We start from the raw sequence: 23,933 nt of genomic DNA on the forward strand, positions 1-23,933 counted from the left end.
AGCTCAGTGTTGTGTTTTGTTTTTAATTTAGTGAGTCTGCATGTATTTTTTACTGTAAGACAAGTATGGAAGTGTCTCCAGGAATATTGGTCTCCACCATCTTTTGACAGACTTGTGCATGCAGTTCCTCAAATGTCTAATGATACTAGTATTTTTCCTACATCTTTGTAATTTGGGCCTCAGATTATTATCATATAAGGTGGCTTCCAATGTCCAATTGGATATTGGATCCAATATCATTTAGGTTCTACCCACAATTCCAGCATACATTCCTTCCAGCCAGATTTCTTCTTAATTCTCAAAATACTCTACCATTCTCGCTGGAAGGCAATTGTGTGTTGAATCCTGATGTCCAAGTTCAATTTGCTTTGAATTTTACATATACTGCACAAATTATTTGCAATTTCTACTAAATGATTGGCATTACACTTTAATATTAAAACTGATTTTTTTTCTTAAAGTAAGTAGCACTCAAGATTTCCCCACTTTGTGATGATGAATGAATTGAAGTTGCATTAAAATCTGGAATTATTCTCTATCATTTTGCTAAAATATATGACTTTATGTTCTAAGGTTTTTCTCTCCACATTACATCGAGATTGCTTAAGGAGGTACACAACTGTTTATTTATTCAACTTTATCCTAACTCAGTACCTACTGATTACTTGAGAACTGAAACTCAGTTTCTGTCAAATAGTCTATATTACTATTTGCTTTAAATTGCTTCATGTTTTCATTTTTACTCAGGACTCTATTCAAGCAATAAGTTTTTTGCAACAGGTTAATTACTAACCAAAACATGCACTGCTCATTGATGCTATATATGTACTTGCCCTTTCTCAAATGTAAAGTAAGAGTATATTTGTATTTTGTAACTACACAGATTTTATTTATTGCTTTCATTTAATCTTTAGAAAGTATAATTCCTACACTCTTATTTTATACATACTGAGCTCTTTAAGCAAGCTCCATAATTAATTGATTGGTCCCTGATACACTCCCCCCACACACACAAACACACACACACACACACACACGTACATACACACTCATGACATACATTGTTAATCTCAGTTGCCTTAATCACTACACTGCCAAGAAAAATTCTAGAGACCTGCTGCCAACATAACTTTTACTGTTGCCACCTCCAGCATTCTAGTTCTAGAAACCCATCTCTGTAGTGGGGGGTTTTTGCTAAATGTAAGTGTACTCAGTTGGACCGCATGGTAAAGATCTGTTGATTCAATGAGGCAAAGATGTTTCCATGAGGTGAGTTTCCTTCTATGTTATGTGAACCATGTGAGTCCCATAATGGGCAAAATTGCCTAGCCCCAAGTGTTACAGCTTTCTGGTGGTATCAACCCACATACAGTCTGTCATTTTACTCCAAACCCCTTCCATAGCATTGAGTTGGTGGGTTGGGATGGATTCTGAGGTCAGCACTTCCCTCTAGTCTTGATGAGAGGAAAATATGTTGGATCAGATTCATTTCATCATAATGTTAAGTTCCTTCTCAGATATATCTTTATCCATTCCTGTAAAAAAAGCTTAGTAAAGCTGTCTTGTGAGGTAAGGACTATTATCAACTTTGTTAACTCAAAAAGTTAACATGGTTCCAGGAGTGCTGTAAATCTCTTTCTGTATTTGCTTTCTCAAGCTTCCTCCCCAATAACTTAACAGCAGAGATCATGTCTTTTACACTAAGCTCTATATTCCCTGCTCTCAGTGCGGTGCCTGGAACATAGGGAGTACCCAAGGGCACAGTCTGTAAAACTAGTTGTTTAATTGATGAGTGCATAGTGAGGCTGAATTCAGCTTGTCAGCCTTTCCACCTTCCACTCCATTATTAATGCACACAGATATATGTTTAAATAGTCTCAGAGTGAGGCTTCAGGTCTAGTAAAATACTATAAAATTTGTCTCTTTTGCTCATTTCAGCCAGTTTTAGAAAGGCTACAGGGGAGAAATCTGGGGGAGTTTTTAAGCCATTATTATACTACTATCTTTTCAGGTAACTCCCATTTTTCCCCCCTGAATCTAGCTTTGTCTACTTGATTTCTATGATACTAGATATTCTAGGTTTTCTTTTCACCACTTTAGACCTTTTTCTTCTCAAGATTGTATCATATTTTTTCCATGGCACCATCCTCCATCATCGTTACTTCTCCTTGGACATAATTTCTCTGGGTAACCCACCTGCTGAATACAGAACTGGACATCCCTAGGCATCTCAAGCATAGCTCAAACCAAATTCATTATATTTTTTCCAAATATTTTTCCTTTCCCGTAAATAACACTTTGAACTTTTCAGATTCCTAAGCAAGAAAACTTTCTATTCACCACCAATCTATTCTTTAGACATAGGGATAAAAGTCCCATTTATTTAATACCTACTGTATTCCAAGGTCTGTGCTAGGCTCTGAAAACACAAAGTCAAATAAAATGTGATGCCTGAACTTATTTAAATAAAAAAGTAAATAAACAGCTAAGATACTGTTGTTGAATTCTATGATATATCTGTGTATGCAAGAATATAGGACCATAAAGGTGCCATCTAAATCTGATTAGACATTAAGAAAAGACTTTTAAATGAGAAGAGGTTTTGAAGGAAATGTAAAAATTAGCTGCATGAGAAAAGGGGAGTACTATATTTAGTCAAAGGAAAAATAACATGTTAAAATATATAAATATGAGCTATGATATGTTAGAGGAATGGAAAGGAGTGGGCAATGGAAGACATGGATAATGAGCACAAGGAGAATAAGGCTAGAAGGATAGACAGGCCTGATCAACAAAGACTTTATAGCTGCAGGAAAAGTGTGTGTGTGTGTGTGTGTGTGTATGCATGTATGTTTTCTAGAACTAGTAGCTTAAAAAAAAAAGAGTTTTTCTGAAATAATAGCAGTCAATATAAGAAATCAATGGTTTTAAGAATGAATCAAAGCTAAGAACATGGAGGAATTGAACCTACACTTTCTAGCAGCTTAATTTTCAACGGAGGAAAAAAATGGGACAAAACATAGAGGGACAATCATAGTGCAAGTTGTAGAGTAAAGATCAGAAGGACTGAGTCATATTTATATGCTGAAGAGAAAAATGGTGGTGGTAAAGGAGAGGCAGAAGACACCAGAAAGAATAATGAATTTATAAATCAAGTACCCTGAGGAAGTAGGAGGGACTATATTTTTGAACTTTCATGTTCCCATCCAGATAGAAGGGAGTGAAAATTACATTAGGTTTTTCTTATCCATTGGTCTCAAATAACACTAAGCAGATTCTTCTCAGACTTCTTTAGTTAGCAATGTCTACTCTAACTCCTTCATTAAACAATTTAAAGATACCAGCTCCATTCTTTGGATTGCATGATGTATTATGGAAATCAGTCCCTCAAAACTTTCCATTGCAACCCACACTCACCATCAATTTGGTAAAATGATCCCTAAGTTGTTAGCTTACTTACAAAAGTTAAGAAGCATTAAGTTAGATTTGGTTTCAAGGCAATTACCTAAAGGAAATAGAGTTATCTTTCCATGCCAGATGGCTAAATGTCTTTGGACTATCTACAGCCTTGTGCTTTCACTGGAGTGTTAAAAACACCCTGAACTGTAAAGTAATTCTTTCTGAAACTATAACTTTTCAGGAGTCAAAAGAGGACAATGAATATCTTATAGCAGATTAAAAATCCCTTTACAAAAATGATCAAGAAATTTGAAATAAGTAGTAGTGGTTAAAATGTGCATTTAATTTTACATTTCACTCTTATCTGAACACTTGATCCTAAATGATTTATAATACTAGCTGACAGGATTATTAGATATCAGACACACTAAATGTATTATCATGAAGACTGATGACTTAATGCCATTAATGGTGACTTTCATTATTCAATATTATTTATCTCAAATAATTTATAAGTTCTAATCAATCTCATCAAATTCAACTCTTTTTTTAAAGATTTATTTATTTATTTGAGAGATTGAGAGAGAGAGAGAGAGAGAGCATGAGAGGGGGGCGGGGGCAGGCAGAGGGAGAGAGAGAAAATCCTCAAGCAGACTCCCCACCGAACACAGAGCCCCACCTGGGGCTACATCTCAGGACCCCGGGATCCTGACCTGAGCTGAAACCAAGAGTCAGATGCTCAACTGACTGCACCACCCAGGCACCCCCATATCTTTTTATTGATACTCAGACCTCATTGTTGAGCCCTACATGGAAGGTCCAGAGAATATAGATGGTAAACTTAATGTAATTATTTCAGTTACAAATTATTTAGCATATATTTTTAAAAATGTTATTCAAATGAGCTTTGCTTAATTTAGAGAAATATGGCAAAAGAGCCTCTTTCTAGTCTATCATTTTAAATAATACATATTTCCTCAATTGCCATTTATAAATGCTGTGAGTTGGATGAGTTTAAAGTAAGGTACCAAACGTGTCAAAATCAAGACAAATAATTGTTGTACTAACCTATTTCATTTTCATAATTAGAAGCACATGTAATTAAAATTTTGTCTTAATTCTATTTTGTAATAAATATTTCATAGTACAAATAGTACCCAACTTATGATGATGTGACTTACAATTTTTTTGACTTTATGATGGTGTGAAAATGATGTAAATTCAGTAGGAACTATACTTGATTTTTGAACTTGGATCTTTTCCCAGGCTAGCACCATGGGTACAATACTCTCTCATGATGCTGGGCTGTGGCAGCAAGCTTCAGCTCCAAGTCACCCACACAATCACAAGGGTAAACAACCCACACACTTACAACCATTCTGTACCCATACAACCATTCTGTTTTTCATTTTCAGTACAGTATTTAATGAATTACATGAGATACTCAACACTTTATTATCTAGTGGGCTTTGTGTGAGATGATTTTCCCTAATCATAGGCTAATGTTAGTGTTCTAAGCAAATTTAAGTCAGGCGAGGCTAAGCTATGATGTTCAATAGATAAGGTGTATTAAATGCATTTTCAGCTTAATGATATTTTCAACTTGCAATGGGGATATTGGGACATAAACCCAACTAAGTGTAGAAAGATGTATTTTAGAGAACTCTTAACAATTTTGAATCACTTTGTGTTTTTCATCCAGTTATAACTTAAAGATGAATAACTTAAATTCTATGAAGTCACATGTTTAAGAAACACAATCCTAGAAGAATTGAAAGAAAATAGAACTAAAGAGATGGTGATACATGGAAATTCTATACAATCTGTTATACTCTAGTCCATGTGACCATGTTTATAATATTTTTGCTAAACTCTTCAGATGCAGTCTAAAGCACAAATTCTTTTGAAGTCAATCTTGAGTAATCAAAAGTAGAATCAATGACTGAATATAGGGATTTTTAAATAATTTGTTATTACTTATTTGTGCTTTTATGTGTTTATAAACATCATTCAACATCCAGGAGGTATATAAAATAATTTTATAAAGGTAAAGATTGTGTGCTTTTGATGCACATTTATATATGTAACTGTAAAAATCACTTTTTCTCAATATAAAATGTGTATTAGTATAATCCAAATGTATGAAGTTTTCATTTATAGCTACTTTAAAAATTTGCTTTTAGAAAGTACTCTTCATGATTACTTTCTCTTGCATGTACAAATCTCTTAAAATTACTAGACCATGGCAATAAATAGAAATTTCACAAGAGTAAATTCACAGGAAGTGTCGTATTTGTGGAACAAATTTTTTAAAATAATGCTTTAATCTGAAAATTCCTTGTCATAAAAAACATGTCTCAGGCTATCGTCAAGCATTTGACCAGTGCACTTCATTAAACTTTCAATCTCATTTTTTTTCCACTCAAGGAAGATAGCAGAGACTGCTATTAATTCTATGCTATGACTTCTCCCAGAAAATAGCTTCCAATTCCCTACAGAATCAGTCTAGTTCTAGAAAAAATAAAATTATGTGAGTCTTTATTGTTAGAATTTGTTGGTATATTAGCCACTGTATAAACATAAAAAATAAGTTCTTTAGAAACCTACATCGATTACAGACTTCTACATGACTATGCTACTCAATAAATACCATTCTGTGACAAATTCAGCACTTTATATTTCTCTTAAAGTCCAAAACATTATTTGGGCATAAATTACACACAAAAGTCATTTGACCAAACATGTCAGTTGATTACTTGTATTTATAGACTTTCCTCTCCTTTTTGTTTCTGGAATATCCATAATGCAGTCAATGTTTTGGAGATTATTAAAAGTAATAAAAGTAATAGAAGGACCAAATATAGTTATGGACAGATATAAAGGAGCTTAAAAAAAAAAAGACATAGTATTAGATTAGTCTATAAAAAATCTGAGGAAAATCCTGATTGTCTGATATTCAGATAATTTCAAATAACATTATACAAGACAATAATCAACTTTCACAACTTTGTATGTTTTTGTTTTTAATATTGAATATGACATTACCTATTTATATATCATGTTCCATTCCTACCTCAAGGAGTTATTCTTACCTATTTATACATCACGCTCCTTTCCTACCTCAATGAGTTACTCTTATCTGCCTCCAGAATTCCTCTGCAGCCTCCCTTCTTGCTTCTTTCCTTTAGATACATTTACCAAGAGCCACCCTGGGTTCTTGATTTGGACACGATGTAGCCAATTCTTCATTCAGGTCCATTTAGTTTCTTTGCCTAGAAAGTACCATCACCTTCACCAAGTCAGTGGGATAAACTTATTTTATTCTTCTAAAAATACTGAATTACCTCTTAATGATTCCTTCCCTTACCTCTGGCTCTACCTGATAAAAGAACTAATTCCCTACCCTCTAAATTCTAAGTGCTTTCCAGAACCATAGTGTATGTATCCCACTGTCTTTCATTTATTTGTTACACATTTGTCTTTCTTACCTTAATATAAAAGTAATTGTGTTTTATTTAATTTGTATCTATATTGCCCTGTTTATTGCCTGGCATAAATGTTGCTGAACTAAAAGTGTTAGAAGGAAATATCTAGGTCTTTAATGGTGGGGAGGAAATAATCTTTAAATTACCAAGAGATAGGTAGTGCCACACTAGTGCTTTTAAAGCATGTACTTCTGCCTGAGTGTTCCCTGCTCTTCCCCCGCCCCCAAGGCTTTAGGGAAGGGAGAGGAAACCAGATGATAGAGGGCCTTGCTCCCTAGTCTTTCATTTAGTTTCGGATCATTTTAATAATTTTCTCTCTGGGATGCATGATCTCTCATAAATCTTCACCATCTGAGTTTGACAGAATTACTGTCCACTTTGTCAATCAGATCACTTGTGAAAGTTATAAAAATGACTCGTCTAGGAACGATATTATAGGGTCACACTTGACTTGCAGTTGACATTGTAGAGCCAAATTATCCATTGCTCAGTCTTCAGGCAATCTGCCATTCTAGCCAATAACAAACTACAGTCCCCTGGTTTCCTTCGAAAATGTCATGTTGGTCTTCATCAGATTACATTTTAAATTTATGTAGCTAGTACTTGTTTTTATGTGCTTGTTTTTTTATACAGACTACGCTGACCTTTACAAACTTCTGAAAAGAGCTTTGGAAGTGATCTTGGAAAGTTACTTTTGTTAATTCTTCTTTGCCTTTTATTTTTAATGTATGGATTGTTTCCTTTATCATTAAGATAATCTCTTGTTTTATAGTTGTAAACAATTGTCATTGTTTGCTAATCTCATTAAATTTCAGGAACAGCCATCATGCTTCAGTTATGATCTTAATTATCATTCACCATACACTTACAGAGTCATTAATCAACACTAGAGCAAAAAACAGGACATAACAAATGACTGAGTGTGATTCACAAACTGCAGTGGTGTGATTAACTTATTATTTCTGCGTTCTAACACAGTCAGAAGGGCACACAAACACTTCTTGCATTTATTCATACCATTTCTTTCACCCTAGATCTTTGACTGACTTGGTCTTAGCTAAGCTTAATGGGAGCAAATTGTCAATGGTGATGATAATGATGATAATAAGGAAGCAAAGGGAAAAAAGCACGATGAAGAACTAACATAACACTTTGCCTTTTGCAAAGTCATTTCACATACGGTTTTCACTTAATCTTATAACCACTTGAGAGGTAGGTTTTATTCTCACTTCCCAACTAAGGCAGTTGTTTCAGAAACTTTGTGACACCCTTCAGAGCACAAAGTTCTAGATACAGAATTTGAACCAAAGTGGGTTTAATTGTTATTTGTGAGGGTTTTTTTCTCTGAACTCCGTGGTTCCTATCACATCAGAGTTAAACAATAAATGACTGGATCATGCCTTCTCAAAAATACTTACTAACATTCCTCATGACACTTCACCACTAAATATTTCAGCATGCATCTCCTAAGAAGTAAGGTGTTCTACATAACAAAATTATATGCATCACTTCAGGAAATTTAACACTAATATAATACTAATACCTAATATTCACACAATCCCAAATTAAAATTTCTCTAATTGCTCAAGTAATTTTCTTTATAGTTTTATTTTCTAAAATCTAGATTCACAAGAAGCACATATTGCCTAAGTTGTTACATCTCTTTATTCTCCGTTAATTCAGTACAGTTCTTCAGCTCTGTTTGATTTTCCTGACATTGTCATTTTTTTAAGAGTGCGGTCCATCAGCTCTATTATATAATCCTTAATTTAAGATTTCCTTTTCTCTGATATTAAATATAATTTTTAAGTAGCAACAAGAGAGTAAAGATGGATCTCGGGTTCTCCCTCTTCCACCCAAGAAAATGAAAAAAAAAAAAAAAAGTGTGTGTTTATAGAAACAGGTGACAGTGAAAGAAGTACATCTCATACAATAACCTTCACAAATAGCAGCCAAGGATATGATTCTAGTTAGCAAGATATGTCCCCTGTAGCTACTCTGAGGAATAAAAAAAAGTCACAATAATCTGTGAATTTTTAATAAAATCCTCAATTTGCAGAGGAAAAAGCCTGTGGATTATCTAAATAGACTATAAGAAAGATAATTCTAAATCAGCTGAATTTGCCTATTTTTTAGATGTTTGAACATAACCAGCAAAAAAAATAAAACAAAATCAGTTAGATTTTTGGTGGAAAAGATAAAGTCACGAATTGTTGATTTTCATCTGCAGCCCTCTATATGTTTCTTTTCTTTTCTTTTTTATTTTTTAAAGACTTTATTTATTTATTTGAGAGGGAGAATGAGAAAGAGAAAGCGAGAAATAAAGCCAAGTACAGGCGAGGGGAAGGGGCAGAGGGAGAGGGAGAAGGAGATGCAGACTCCCCACTGAGCAGGTAGCTTTTGCAAGGCTTGATCCCAAAACTCCAATATTAGGACTTGAGCAGAAAGCAAACCCTTAACCGACTGAGCCATCCAAGTGCACCTCTTTTCTCTTTTTTTAATTAGGTGCATGTAGTTTGTTTTACTTTCGGGAAAAAAAAAAGAAAAAAATCAGAAATTTTTTCTCTAATAAAGACTTTTGAAAGACACAAAGGGATTATAATTCATAACTCTTAGCAACATTTATAAATTTTTCACTCTAATTCTCTACAATCCCATTGTCTCTGAACAGATTTTCATTAGGACCTCCACACATAATTTTCCTGAAACCCAAGTGTCGAAAATATTTTCTCTAATCGAATCTCTTTTTTCCTTTTATCTGTATTGTAAACTGACTTGAACTTTTCTTATTGCTGAATGACTTGAATATTTAATTTTCCTTTCTTATGTGTTCAAATCTCTTCGACCAATATTGAACCCAGAATTTCTACTAAATGAGGATGTCAGGATGGCAATCATATTAACTTGGAAGCATGGTGATAATGGACAGTAAGGAGAAGCTGAATCTACAACCTTTCCCCCATTTCCAGGCTACCACCACCCTCTAAGATACCACTGGGAACTGCCTTTGTTCATCTGTATCACAAAAGACACAGAACTCATCTTGCTGAAATAGGTAATTTGGGAAATGACAGTCTCTAAACATGTTCATAATTTCCCTACTTAACACTAGCGCTAACTATAAACTAGCATACAATCTTGAATAGAAGAAGCTCAGAGTGCTCTAAGAATCCAGCTGGTGGACCTAAGCTAGAAAGGCAGAGGGGACAGCAAAGGTTATCTGTAGGTAGTTCTCTTTAAGCTGACACTTAAAGGATATGCAAGAGTTAGTTGGAAATAAAGATAAGAAAATTCACCCCAGGAAAAGAAATTGGAGAACAGTGAACTTGGCTGGGCTGTGGTGGGAAGAGAAGAACTTGGTAGGAGTAAGGAGTGTGGTATGAGATGGTGCTGGAGACATGGGGAGCCATCAGATCCTAAAGAGATTTTTAACACTAGATTAAGAAATTTAATCTCTATTCTGAAGCCAGTGGAAAGCTTTGCATCTGTTTTAGAGTAAAATCAGTGAACTATGTAGTTTTGATCTGTTGACCTTGGCTGCTGCCTCCATTGAACATATTTATACCATTGTCAAGGCAGCATCATAAAAGTTTCATGTTAATTTACCTAAAGTTACCTAGCATGAGATTACAGACGAGCAAATAATTTTTCTTTTTTTCCTGGTGGCTTGCATTGCAATGAAATAGAAAAGTATAGCATATTGGGTTGTTATTATTTTTGGAAAAACCTCCTTCTATCTTGCCAATTTTCTCCCAAAGTATACCAATATGTTTATTTGAAATATATGTTCCTAGATGAATGCTGAAAATAAACACCCCAAACTGCAGAGAAACTAAGGAGCAAGCCAAGTCCATTTCTGACACAAACTCTTCTCTCTCCTAAAAAATCTTTCCTCACAATTATGGCTACTCCATACGTATATTTTTTGCATATACTTTCTTATTTTGAAAATTTCCGTAATGATATCTTGCCGTGGCAAGATATCATTGAAGAATACTATACTTTTCTGGGGGAAAGGTTTGGTTTTGCCTTAGAAAGGTCCTTAGATATGAAACCAGAACATAGATAGTGGGTATTAATGCACTTAGGCATGAGAAGAAACTCTGGTCTCTCTCTGATGTTCATATTTTTGGATCTTGCTTTCCAAAAGCCTAAATGTGCTTGTAGTTTCACTTAGGTTGGAGAACACATTTGGTGTCTTAGAGTTCTCTAGAAAAATGTGCCTAAGAATGGATTGGAATGTTAATTCTTTATTTGGGAATTACAAGACCAGGGCAGTGAAGATAAGGGGGAAAGGAAATGAGTCCAGGAAAAGTACAAAGAGAAGTGTTGTGTTATTACACTGGTTTCTGCTTTACAATCTTCTTTATCAAAATACCATCGGTGGATTATAGCTTTCCAAGCTGCGTTATCACTATACCATCGGTGACTCAGCACTTGCGTGCATTCAGTCCAAGGGACTTTGTTGGAAGGGCTGCAAAAAGATTTATACTTTGAAAGGAGAAAAAGAAAGAGGACTTATACCTTTTTACTCTTATGTGTCACATTTCTCTTTGGTCAAGATTCACCCCATAAATTTCACTCACTTCATCTTGCTAACCATTCCAGAAGCCAGATTCCACAATCTCCAATTTGACATTTTAAACAAATCTGGGTGGCTTAGTCGGTTAAGCATCTGCCTTTGGTCATGATCTCAGGGGCCTGGGATCTAGTCCCACAACGGGCTCCCTGCTCAGCGGGGAGCAGGATTCTCCCTGTCCCTCTACCCCTCCCACTGCTTGTGCTCTCTCTCTCTCTCTCAAATAAATAAATAAAATCTTAAAAAAAAAAAAAAACCTGGCATTGGAAATGTACAATTTCTACAAGATTCTACAAGGGACTGGTGTCATCAGAGAAAGAACAAGGAAGGTAGTAGAAGAATCTGAAAGGATGTATGAGATTTTTGTCCAATAGAGATGTGCTCTTCCACCCAGAGGGGATCTAAGTAGGAAGACATACGATATACATACATATGATTTTGTACAAAAAAAAAAAGTATAGGCCGCACTTTATGTGGCAAGATCATATCTTCAAATATAATTTTTTATGCATTTTTTTTCCCTCATTTTTCTCTCACAGATACCCTGATGCATGTTTTCTGCCTTGGTACTCTTCAAAGCAAAAACGCAAAGATTCAGAGAGAAACTCTGAAGGAAAATTTCATCCAAATGCCAGGAAAAGAATCCTGCATGTATGCAGACCTTTTTTCCTTTTTCTTTTCTTTTTTCAGAAACGACCAAATCAGGAACTGTGCAGTCTAACAAGTTATCTGCCATAGTTTCATAGATCCTGACAGGAGATGCAAAATCACTGATAGCTTGGCAGGTGGTATCAACTTCATGTTCACATCAATTCTACTTCCTCTCATACCCCTAAGTACCAAGGAAGTGGGACAGAGCAGCCCAAGTAGATGCTGCACACACAGTGGGTTTCTGTTACAGCTAAGTAAACCCCCAAACTGATACGGGAGTTCTAGCATCTGACCAACCTTTGCCCCACAGGGGATGTTATCTTTATTATCTCAGCCAGGAAACAAAGTTTCCATCTAACCAGAAGGGAGACAATATCTATCTTCCAAAGCCATTTGTTATACTAACATAATTTAAAAAAATAGTCCAGAATGAAGTAAACAAATCTGCTAAAACCTCTTGCTCAAAAGATGTGGAAAAATAAGAGAGTCATGGAGAACGACCTCACAACAAAGAGCAGGAAATTTAATTTGGAAGAAAAGCCCATTTGACCACAAATTAAAGACATGTTCTCCAGGCCAGTTTTTTTTTTTCTTTTTTAGTTATAATGTGAATATTTAATATCTACCTGTGTGATACTTGTTTATTCCTCCATTGTATTGAAAATTAGAGAAAGAAAGTAAAAGGGGTTATTGTCTTACTTCCAAACTTCACAAAATAATATTAGTATTCAAACCAGATGAAAACCATGGGTAAGTTTGTATTTTCAAGTAACTGGTAGCGTTGTGGATTTTAAAATAAGCCAACTGCTAAATCGTCTATAGATAAGAAAAAAAAAAAAAAAAACAGCTTGATAGGAAAACTGTCAAATCCTGAGCATTGTCTTTATAAAAATGTGGACTTCCTGAAATCAATTAAGTAAATAAATGACAACTTTATCAAGAAATAAAATATTCCCAATAGTCCCACATATTAGTTTTAATATCTTGGACTTTGACTAAATCTTTATGAGTTACCACTTAATTTGTGAAAATATAAGAATATTTGTGCCAGGGCAAATTCTGTATGTTAAAAAAAAAAAAAAACCTACTTGATTAAATTTTATGTATCTACTAATTTTCTTTTACTCTAAGACCTGAATTTTCAGTGAGAGTTAGTGGGGAACCATGAGGTCCCTAAAATCAACTATGCTTTTAGGCCACTACCTCAACAAGAGAGAAAGCAATAGTCTGTGCTGGGTCTTTCCTCTTTCAGTATAGCTATAACTAAGTTTTCTCAGCACGTGGAATTGTAGAAACTGACACCTTGGAGAAAGCTATATAGTGCTCAAGAGACTGGGAAAACCAGCACTGTTCTCTCTTGCCACTGACACATAATTGAAGTGGCCATGGGTCTATATTGTTACTTCTTATAATATGTTGGCCCAGTGCAAACATGTTATGTGGGCTCCCAGTTTCCTTTGACATCTGTGATCTCAGTGTTGCTTGTTCATGAATTGATCTCTCAAGTGGTTGCCTAGTGTTTCCTTTCTCTATTTTCGCCCCTTCTCAACAAACTACTCCCAGGAAGCTTTCTGTATTTGCATTAAGGTGTGAATGACTGATAAATTTGAGCACACCAAATCATACATTGGTGTGTTTGCGTTTAAATAGATGGGAAATTTGAAACAAGGATTAGTCAATAAATAGCAAAGGTTTAGGAGAGAAAACAACTGACTCTTCTTGAGCTCTTCATGTGACTTGCATTATTCTAAATACTTTACATGTATTAACTGTGTTAATCCATGTCAACCTCATAATACTTCTGTGAGGTAGGTACTATTGGTATTTACATTTTCAAGATGTGATTAACATATGAGGAAACAAAGGCACAGAGAGATTAAATAATTTGCTGAAGAATCTTTCCATATCTAGTTAATGGCTAAGTTACAATTTGAACCCACTTTCTTCAGCATCTGTATACTCAACAACTATGTTAACTCTGGAAAGGCAAGAAGAAGAAAAAGGAAAATAATTTTCTGGCTTCTCCAGAAATCATACCACATAAGCACCACATAATCTGTCTACTTCTAATGCCAGACCAGCCTTGTAGGAATATGTGTTTCTGTGTTCAGGTCAGGAAATGCAGTAAGTCTGTCTTCACATCCCTTGCATATATATATATATATATATATATATATATAGTCCATTAAATATTTATTGAGGATCTATTTTATGCTGGGTTATGATAGGTACCAGGAAGACTATAATAAGCAAGATAAATACAACATCAGATAGGAAGCATCTGGATGTAAAAAAGAAAATCTGACTCAAAGTGACTTGGGCAACAGTGGTAATTTATAGGCTCACATTACTAAAAAATCAGAGGAAAACTTAAGGTGAGGCTTGATCTAGCATCTATGTCTTTTCTGTTTCTTCTCTCTTCCTTCCATGGTGTCAGTCTCATCCTAAGCCTGGATCCTCTTATGGTTCCAGGACAACTGACAGTAGCTCCAGGCTACAGGCTGCTTGCTAATGTCCGGAGGAAAGAGGGAGCATCTTTGTCACAGCAGTTCTAGCAAACACCCAGAGGTACACTCTGATCTGGCCAGGTTGGTCACATGCCTAGTTATGAGTCACAAGGATCTGCAAACCTAATTGGATAAGCCTAAGTCACAGATCCAGCTGTGGCCCAAGAAAGATGTCAGCTCCATCGGAACAAAATGGATTCCCAAATGGGAACTTAGGACTGTTAGGAAAGGGAAAGTCAGAGCCTACCAAATGGTTCCTGTTTTTAAGGAACTTAAAGCTTAATTAGAGGAAAAGACTACAAATACAGTCAATCAAAGGAAATTGGGAATTGGGACATTTTACCAGAACAAAACACCTCTATAGGACTGGATACCTAATTTTTTTTTTTTTTTTAAGTGAGCTCCACTTAACAATCACCCAGAGGAACTGAAAAGCACCCAGTGCAGGGCTTTAACTCATGACCCTGAGATCAAGTCCTGAGCTGAGATCTAGACTCGGACATCCAACTGACTGAACCACCAGGTGCCCCAGGACTGGCTACATATTTTGCATGGCCCAGTACAAAATGAAAATACAAGGCCCCTTTTCAAAAATTATTTAGAATTTCAAGACAGCGACAGTATTAAATCGAGTGCAGGGCCCTTCTAAGGTCCAGGTCACCTGCCCCTAAAGCCAGCCCTGTTCCTCTATATTGAGACCTGGGAAGGATGAAAAGGAATTAGCCAGGTGGGGGTAACAGCTTGTGCAAAGGCTTGGTGGCAGGACATCATGTTCCCTGGAAAAGCTGAAGAGAGTTCAGTGTGGCTGGAACTTAGAGCACCAGATGAGATAAGAAAGATGGAGGGTGGGGACAGGTCAGGCAGGATCCCGATCAGGGAGGATCTGGGAAACAGAAGACTCCTAGGGCTCTTGTTTAGTGGTTCCTGTGAGCCCATCCATCACCATCCCCTGCTTATGTTAACAGTCACCCAGCAGAATTGACAAGCACCAAGGTTTCTTTATATAGTCCTGGAATAAAATTTCCCTACCATATTAATGCATACTAAATTTAACTGGAGAATAATTGGATACAATCATAAATTATGAAAAGCATTACAGATTGAAAGCCATTATAAAGTAAACCTCTCTGGATTTGTTTTCCTACTTTCTCCAAGATTTCCCTCATTATTTAGTTGCACTTGGTATAGAATGGAAGTTTTCCTAAAAATCTACAGGTGAAAAGTCCCAGAAAGAATACACAATAATATTGCAAATAAATATGATTTGTTAGTCATATCATTTCTAGCACATTTATTTTCTAAAAATTTCACAATATGTATTTCTGAAATAAAATATGCACTTACTGAGTGGGCAGCTCTTAGAATGTGCCAATATTGTGGAATTTTTAGGAAAAATATTATTAAAATAATTTAACTGAGTATAAAGAATGTAAGCTATATTTAAAATTTGACACTTGAAACTGACATAATCTTTCACTGCTCCTCAAATAGAAGTAAAGGCTCTAGAAAAATAATTATTATGTAAATTCAGAAAAAGCTAATCGTGTAACTATACACCAAATTTCCAGTACTTTTGTCCATAGAGATAATCAGGTCTGGAGAGTATTAGCTCCTTCACTAAAACAACTGAGGGGTTTATGGAATGATAATTATTCATAATAACCATCCTGGTATATCTTTCTTCTTTGTATTCTTATGAAAATATTGCTAGCATGAATATATTATATGGCTAAATTGAATGTGTAAGTATTAAACCAAGGACTACAACTCTGACTGATAATCAGAACTTTTTTCAAAATGTTTTAAAATATAGAATCTTAAGATCTATTCCATTCATACTGAATCAGAACTCTAGCATTAGGACCAGAAAATTAGAATATATAAGAAATCTCTCTAGATCCCTGATGCTCAGCAGAATTGGAAGTCTCTCTGTAATTAATCTAAAACTTTTAAAGGAATTCTGTTAGATATTTAATCTAATTCATGTTTGTATTTCAATTATAAGAAATATGCATTTATTGCTTCATTTTTGTTCACTAAAAAGACATCCGCTGTTTGTCTTGTTAAATATACGACAAATGTTACATTATTAAATAAGGAGGTCTTGAAATGCATTCATTTTTATTAAACACATCATATCTTATTGATAGGCAGAATTAAGGAGATGCCAGTTTAATCACATTGATTGCTAATGGAATTAACAGGTAAAGCAAACCTAATAAATATATTGGCAGGACTTCAATATTTTCAGAATATTTGCCCATGTCTACACTTTAGCTTTTACATACACAAGGAAAAAAAGTTTACTAACTTTCTTTGAAGGGACATATTACCATAGAAATTTGAACTTAAAAACAAAAATGTAGCAGGCCATGGGAGCAGACATCACTAAAACCAGTTAACAGAACATCTTATATTCAATGAGATTAGCACCACAGTGGAAATTGTTTTTTATAGTTTATTAGACACACTGCCATAGATAGACATATCATGAGAAATAAAATAGTCAATGGAAAATGTATGTGAAATTTGATGAGGGATATAAAACAATCTCATTATAGATGCTATTTATATAGATGGTCACCTAGTATGGCTCTAAGGTAATGAGACTGCATCTTACAAAAACCACATTTAACAGTCTCACCTTTTACAGTCTCATTCATTTGTATTTAGGCATGTTAGCCCAACTTACAAACAAAAGATATAAAATGCTGCTTTGTCATTCATCCATTCTATCACTTTAAAAATTCCCACTAAACTATACTGAGGACTGATACGTACCAAGAGCTGTGCTAATTGCAGCACATGAAACAAGCATGGTGCCTGCCTTAGCAACTTTCCACCTATTAAGAAAGGTTAATGTGAAACCAATAATTACCAAGCAATTACAAGTGTGACAAGTGCTACAAAGAAAAAGAAGAGTTGCTACGAAGGTGTCAATAGGGGTTAGAAAGAGCTATAAGGAAGTTCAAGAACTCCTCCGTGGGAAATGGCATTCAGACTAATGCACTGAGACTATATAGAAGTACAGGAGTTAGCCAACTAAGCACTGCCCAGAAAGGAAGCCACTTGTGTGAAGAATGAGTTATAGGAAGAGTGAAATGGAGACTGGAACCAATTATGCTGACCTATGATTGGATCACCACTTACTGACAGCGATGGCCAAATCAATTACACATCTTCCTAATGGCCTTTCATGTTTCTCTTTCACCCTCGCCTCCTTCATTTCAGTTCCCTTTGATCCCTTCCCATATAAACCTTTGTCTCAGGCTCTTCTTTTGGGGGAACCCAGGTTTTAAAGTTATATTATCAAAGTCTCAGATAAAATATTGGGAAGTATTTACATAGGCACAAGCATGGTACACAGAGCATGTCAGAGCTCTCATATTAGAAAAGCATCGTGACTCTTTCCTTTGACCATGGGAATGAATTTTTGCAGTGTCTCAGTCAGTAGTAACAAAAACAGCCAGAATAATACAAAAAAATAAAATACATGGAGATTTTAAATTATATTGTTATTGAGACACACATTGAGTAACTATAAGAGATTAAGATGTTACTCTAACTACATGTGCTATCAAGAAGTAATTCAGACAATGTTGCAATATATATGCCACTCAAATAGAAGCAGAACCAGCATTCTGAGTGAAAAAAAAAAAAATCCAAATCAGACCAACACTTTCTTACCTGCTGTTCTAGCCAACATTGGTTACTTTGAGAGCAGCTTATTGTAAAATGCTCTAATATTTTTAAAAATATTTTATTTATTTATTTGACACAGAGAGAGCACAAGCAGGGGGAGTGGTAGGCAGAGAGAGAGGGAGAAGCAGGCTCCCCACTGAGCAGGGAGCCCGATGCGGGACTCGATCCCAGGACCCTGGGATCATGACCTGAGCCGAAGGCAGACACTTAACAAACTGAGCCACCCAGGTGCCCCTATAATGTTCTAATATTATTAAATTTATATTTATATCCTTTCAGTAATGTCCTTAACTTTTTCAAGGTCAAATAGGAATAGTCCATTATCAGATTACACGATTAAATATATTCATGCACTAGAGATGAGAGTGAAAAATTGCTTTTTGTTTATTTCCCCTTGACACTTGTCAGTCTCTCTTAAGTGGTGTCAGGGAACACATTTTCTAGCACCTTCTCTGTCTCTTCTCTGTTTCCCTGTGTTTTATATCCCACTGTTTTACAACACCAAGACTATCTCTTCATTCTGCTGTCAGCCACTGGTGAGGGTTTCAACCCAAAGATTGCATCAATTTTCTCCTGTTTGAAGATTAGTGCTGTGAGGGTGTTAGGTCTTTCAAGACCCTCTACACGGAAGGAATAAATGAGGAAAAAGCTTGCTTCATTCAGTTCTGAAGAGACAGATGTGAAAGACAAAGATAAATTGCTTACTAATATTATGTGTCTTATAACAAAATTCTTTTATCATTCTAGCTTTCAATTATTGTTGTCCTGGAGTTTAAGTGCATAACTACCCATCTCTTGGAAAAGAAAAAGGCAAAATAAAATCTCATCCTAATAAAATTTCCCCCAAGTGGAATCTTTGGATGATTGCAAAAAGTATTAATCTCCTTAAAGAATAGAGATGCTCTGGAAATTACGCCTGATTTATCTGAACTGTCTTTACAGGGTTCATCTGCTGATTATAGATCAATGAAATACTAGGTGGGTCTCCTCATGCCCTCAATTTGGAATTGACACTTACTTCTTCATTTTTTTATCCAAAATTTACCGTCATCCTCCATAATAAACTTTACATCATTTTCCATGGTGTAATTTTATAATATCACCTGGTGCTTAAATGTCAAACACTGAAACCTCAGATTAAATTCTGAAGGAGACTCACCTGTGTAGAAGTAGGGCTTATTTCACAGCACCTAAGGTTTAAGAACACTAGGTTCCTAACCCAAATAATTTCCTTACCCTCTTATTTACTATTCATAGTCCACATGTTCACTTCTTGAAGGGAAGATTAGCTCTCTTACATCCTTGCTTGAGCACTATGGGCAGATGAGCAATGTCCTTGCTCGTTGCTTGAGGGATGACATGTACCACTAACCACCCCCTATAGCTCTATAAATCCTTGTAGGTCAAATATCCTTGGCTGTCTTTTTGACCTTGCCTCTTTTTTTTTTTTTTTAAATATAATATGGTAAATGTTACAATTGTATTTTTTTAAATTTTTTATTGTTATGTTAATCCCCATACATTACATCATTAGTTTTAGATATAGTGTTCCATGATTCATTGTTTGTGCATAACACCCAGTGCTCCATGCAGAACGTGCCCTCCTCAATACCCATCACCAGGCTAACCCATCCTCCCACCCCCCTCTCCTCTAGAACCCTCAGTTTGTTTTTCAGAGTCCATCGTCTCTCATGGTTCGTCTACCCCTCCGATTTCCCCCCCTTCATTCTTCCCCTCCTGCTACATTCTTCTTCTTCTTTTTTTCTTTCTTAACATATATTGCATTATTTGTTTCAGAGGTACAGATCTGAGATTCAACAGTCTTGCACAATTCACAGCGCTTACCAGACACATACCCTCCCCAGTGTCCATCACCCAGTCACCCCATCCCTCCCACCCCACCCCCCACTCCAGCAACCCTCAGTTTGTTTCCTGAGATTAAGAATTCCTCATATCAGTGAGGTCATATGATACATGTCTTTCTCTGTTTGACTTATTTCGCTCAGCATAATACCCTCCAGTTCCATCCACGTCGTTGCAAATGGCAAGATCTCATTCCTTTTGATGGCTGCATAATATTCCATTGTATATATATACCACATCTTCTTTATCCATTCATCTGTTGATGGACATCTTGGCTCTTTCCACAGTTTGGCTATTGTGGACATTGCTGCTATAAATATCGGGGTGCACGTTTGACCTTGCCTCTTATTGCAGTAATTGCTTCCACAGTTAAATGCTGTTACCAGGCCTCTTTGGGGGGGATAATATCCACCTCCTTGCTATTTGTAAGCCCAGACTTTCAATGGAATTGTCTTTTTTCAGCCCTGACCTCGAAAGCAGATCTACCAACTGAACTTAGCGATCGATGCTGGTGGCCTTCCCAGTGCTAACTCCTCATTGATTTGGAAAGTGATGCCTCCTCCATGATGTATAGTGAAATGTGGCCTTTTGGGATTTTCCCACCTTTTACATAACATATGTACTCCTAATACATTCATGCCAACATGCTCACCTGTGTTTACCTTTAATCCTAATTCTATAGTGTCACACCAAAACTGGCATTATTATCATACTTAATACAGAATATGATTTTTCAATGCTTCTCTAGCATATCTTGGCAGTGTGTTGGCATACTTTTCCAGGGTCCTTACTGGGGTATTAAATCCTACATCTGAAGAGGGTCCTTATATCAATAACCTACCTTTACTCAGAATTAAGTTAAATCTTTCTTCATCAGGTGCCACCAGAAGTCAGTCCTGTCCTTACTCTCACAGCTCCTGCCAATACATATTGTCTGTGTCCTGCACTTCCTGGACTATGGTCCCTTTTCTCCTTCAGCAGATGCAGCACATCCCCAGCTGAATTACGTTGTGACCCAACCCAAGTGTTGGCCATGTGTGTGCAGATCTTGATGGCATGCATGTTGGTTTGCAGATGAGAGACATCTATATCATCTTCAAGCAATGGCAGAGCTCCAGCCCTTATTGCAGAGGAGTGGGCTGCTTCTGCAGGCTCAGAGAGTTCAGAAAAAATAGATTCAAGAATTTCAACTCATCAACACATGTATCAACATCCTATTTTTTTCACAAACAGGGTGCTGACCTTCACATGGCAGATCTACTTGGTTGAGAGTTTAACCTTCTTTGGAACTTTCTCTACTCTTCTGCAGCAGGATGTGAATGACCCTGTATAAGCCACCAAGGAGGCCTTTAACTTTTACACTTGCCTTTTAATTGACCATCATTCTCTGCTTTTATTTACCTTTTTGTGAGAGCATCAACTGAGCAAAGTAATAACCACCCAATTCCATTATTTCCCCCATATTTCTAAATTTCTGATACAAAGGGTATCAGAAATCCACTGTCCAGTGGTCCTACAATAGAAAGATTATTCAGAACACCTTTTCAGCCATAATGCTTAGGAAAGCACACATATAGACACCATCCTCCTCTTTACCTAGCTCCCTCTTTCTTATCCTTCGTCTCTCCCCATAAATGCTTATTATTCAAGGAAGTGTGTTAGGTGCCATTCAGTTCTTCCATGGGACTGTATATACCCTCTACCATAGTACCCGACATGTTACATTTGCAGTTGCCTGTTTACTCGTCTTTATCCCACACTCTGATATATGCACCTTGAGATTAGGCCCCTTATTCATCGTTAGTTATAACTCTAGCTCATCGCATAGAGCCGGAGACCCACTACTTAATCAATAAAGCTTTGTTTAAAGAATAAATAAGTTGATACAGTTTGATACTATGGCTTTCTCTTATCTAGATGTCCCTTGATTCAATATGCTAAACTAATCAGAGAAAAAAGAAAAAAGGAGTGAGTTAACGATCAACAAAAGCATTCATTAGATTTAGTGATAAATCTCTTTATGCAACTATAGTGTGACTAGACAGCACTACTTTTTAAAGTTAGCTATGTATATCATATAAACACCACTTGTCATTATATTTAATTGGTTTGCAGACTTTAAATTCGGGATTTGTCAGTGTTGTCACCATTGTTTAAATATACACTGCTCCTTGAATTATCTAAAACGGCACCACGATGACCTGGCTGTCTTACTCATCTTCTCTGACTGTCCAATGAGTCATGTCATATTTCCTGTCAAAATTTTTTGTCTCATTTTTACTAACTAAATGCTTAAACAGCTGACATTATTTATGGAAACATGCTGAAAGTGAGTTCAAAGTGTAAACCTAGTCCATTTTATAAGGTACAAGTATTTAGGATGAAATCTCCACAGTATTATGTCCAAGAATTATTTTATCTTCTTATGTAATATAGTTATGCTCTCTCTCTCTCTCTCTATATATATATATATATATGTATATATACACACACACACCTACATGTGTGTTATATACATTCACACACACACACGACTGTAATCACATATTTAAAATAAAAATATTTTCTTCTTTTTAACACCTACCCTGAAAGCTCTATAAGTTGTTTTATTGTATACCCCTGTATAAGCACTGAAGCTATCTTTCAATTGGTAGAGAGAGTATCTATTCTGGTGTTGCTTTTTGCAACTATCAATTGTGAATCTTGATGCCCACCTTTCTTTCACTGATGTTACATCAATTCACCCTATAATCACTGGCTTCTGGAATTTGCTTTCTTTTGTTTTCTATCTATGTCTTGTGCAGAATTTCAAAGTTTATGGTATTTGAGGTATAATCATTTCCCGGACTCCATAATTACACAGAAAGCTAACCACTTAGAACTGCATATGGATTATGGGGCATCTCGGTGCAGTCAGTTGGGCGTCCAATTCTTGGTTTCAGCTCGGGTCGTAATCTTGGGGGTCCTAGAGTCCTCAGCAGAGTTTGCTTGAGAAATTCTCTCCCTCTCCCTTTGCCCCTCCCCCTGCCGAAATAAATAAATAAATCTTAAAAAGAAAAAAGAATTGCACATGGATGATGGTTTAAATTTTTTGTTAATGAAACTGCTCAAGAAATAGGCACTGTGTATAATGTAGAAAGCAGACCTAAATTTGCTAGATATGTAGAGCAAATCCTAATTTGCCCTGTGGACCATTGATTTATTCCAGCAAGAGAAACCCCATCATCATGGTTTGCTATTATCCCAAAGGGCATGCTGATCTAGATGATTTGATTTTCTATTCTATCACTTAATATTTTTTTTTCAATTTTAAGGAAATCTTTAATTAGGACTGAAAATACATGTTTTAGTATTTATTTCTCCATGAAATCTAACTACACAATCTGGTTTAGTTTAATTTAGTTTGCTTGTTCTTCAGCATGTCAATAATCCATTTCTAACTCCGCCCCCAAATATAGGTTTCCCTCCCCACCCCCCCCCCCCCATACAAAAGTAGAGCATTCTTACAGAAACTTTCACAAGCCGAAATGGTGTAAAGCAAAGAAGCAATTACCATTAGTTTATATGGAAAAAAATGTGTGCATTCCCAGACCCAAAAAATAACCTCTCTTAGGCTTCTCTGATACCTTAGGACACATCTTGCTAATGGATACACAAAATAAATGGAGGTAAATCACAGATGCTCACAGACACAGTTCAAAGTTGTGGCAGCTTGTGATGTGATGCTGAGTGTTGGTTCCCTGGGAA

This window comes from Phoca vitulina, unplaced genomic scaffold, assembly GCF_004348235.1.
Source record: "Phoca vitulina isolate PV1807 unplaced genomic scaffold, GSC_HSeal_1.0 scaffold14, whole genome shotgun sequence".
NCBI lineage: Eukaryota > Metazoa > Chordata > Mammalia > Carnivora > Phocidae > Phoca > Phoca vitulina.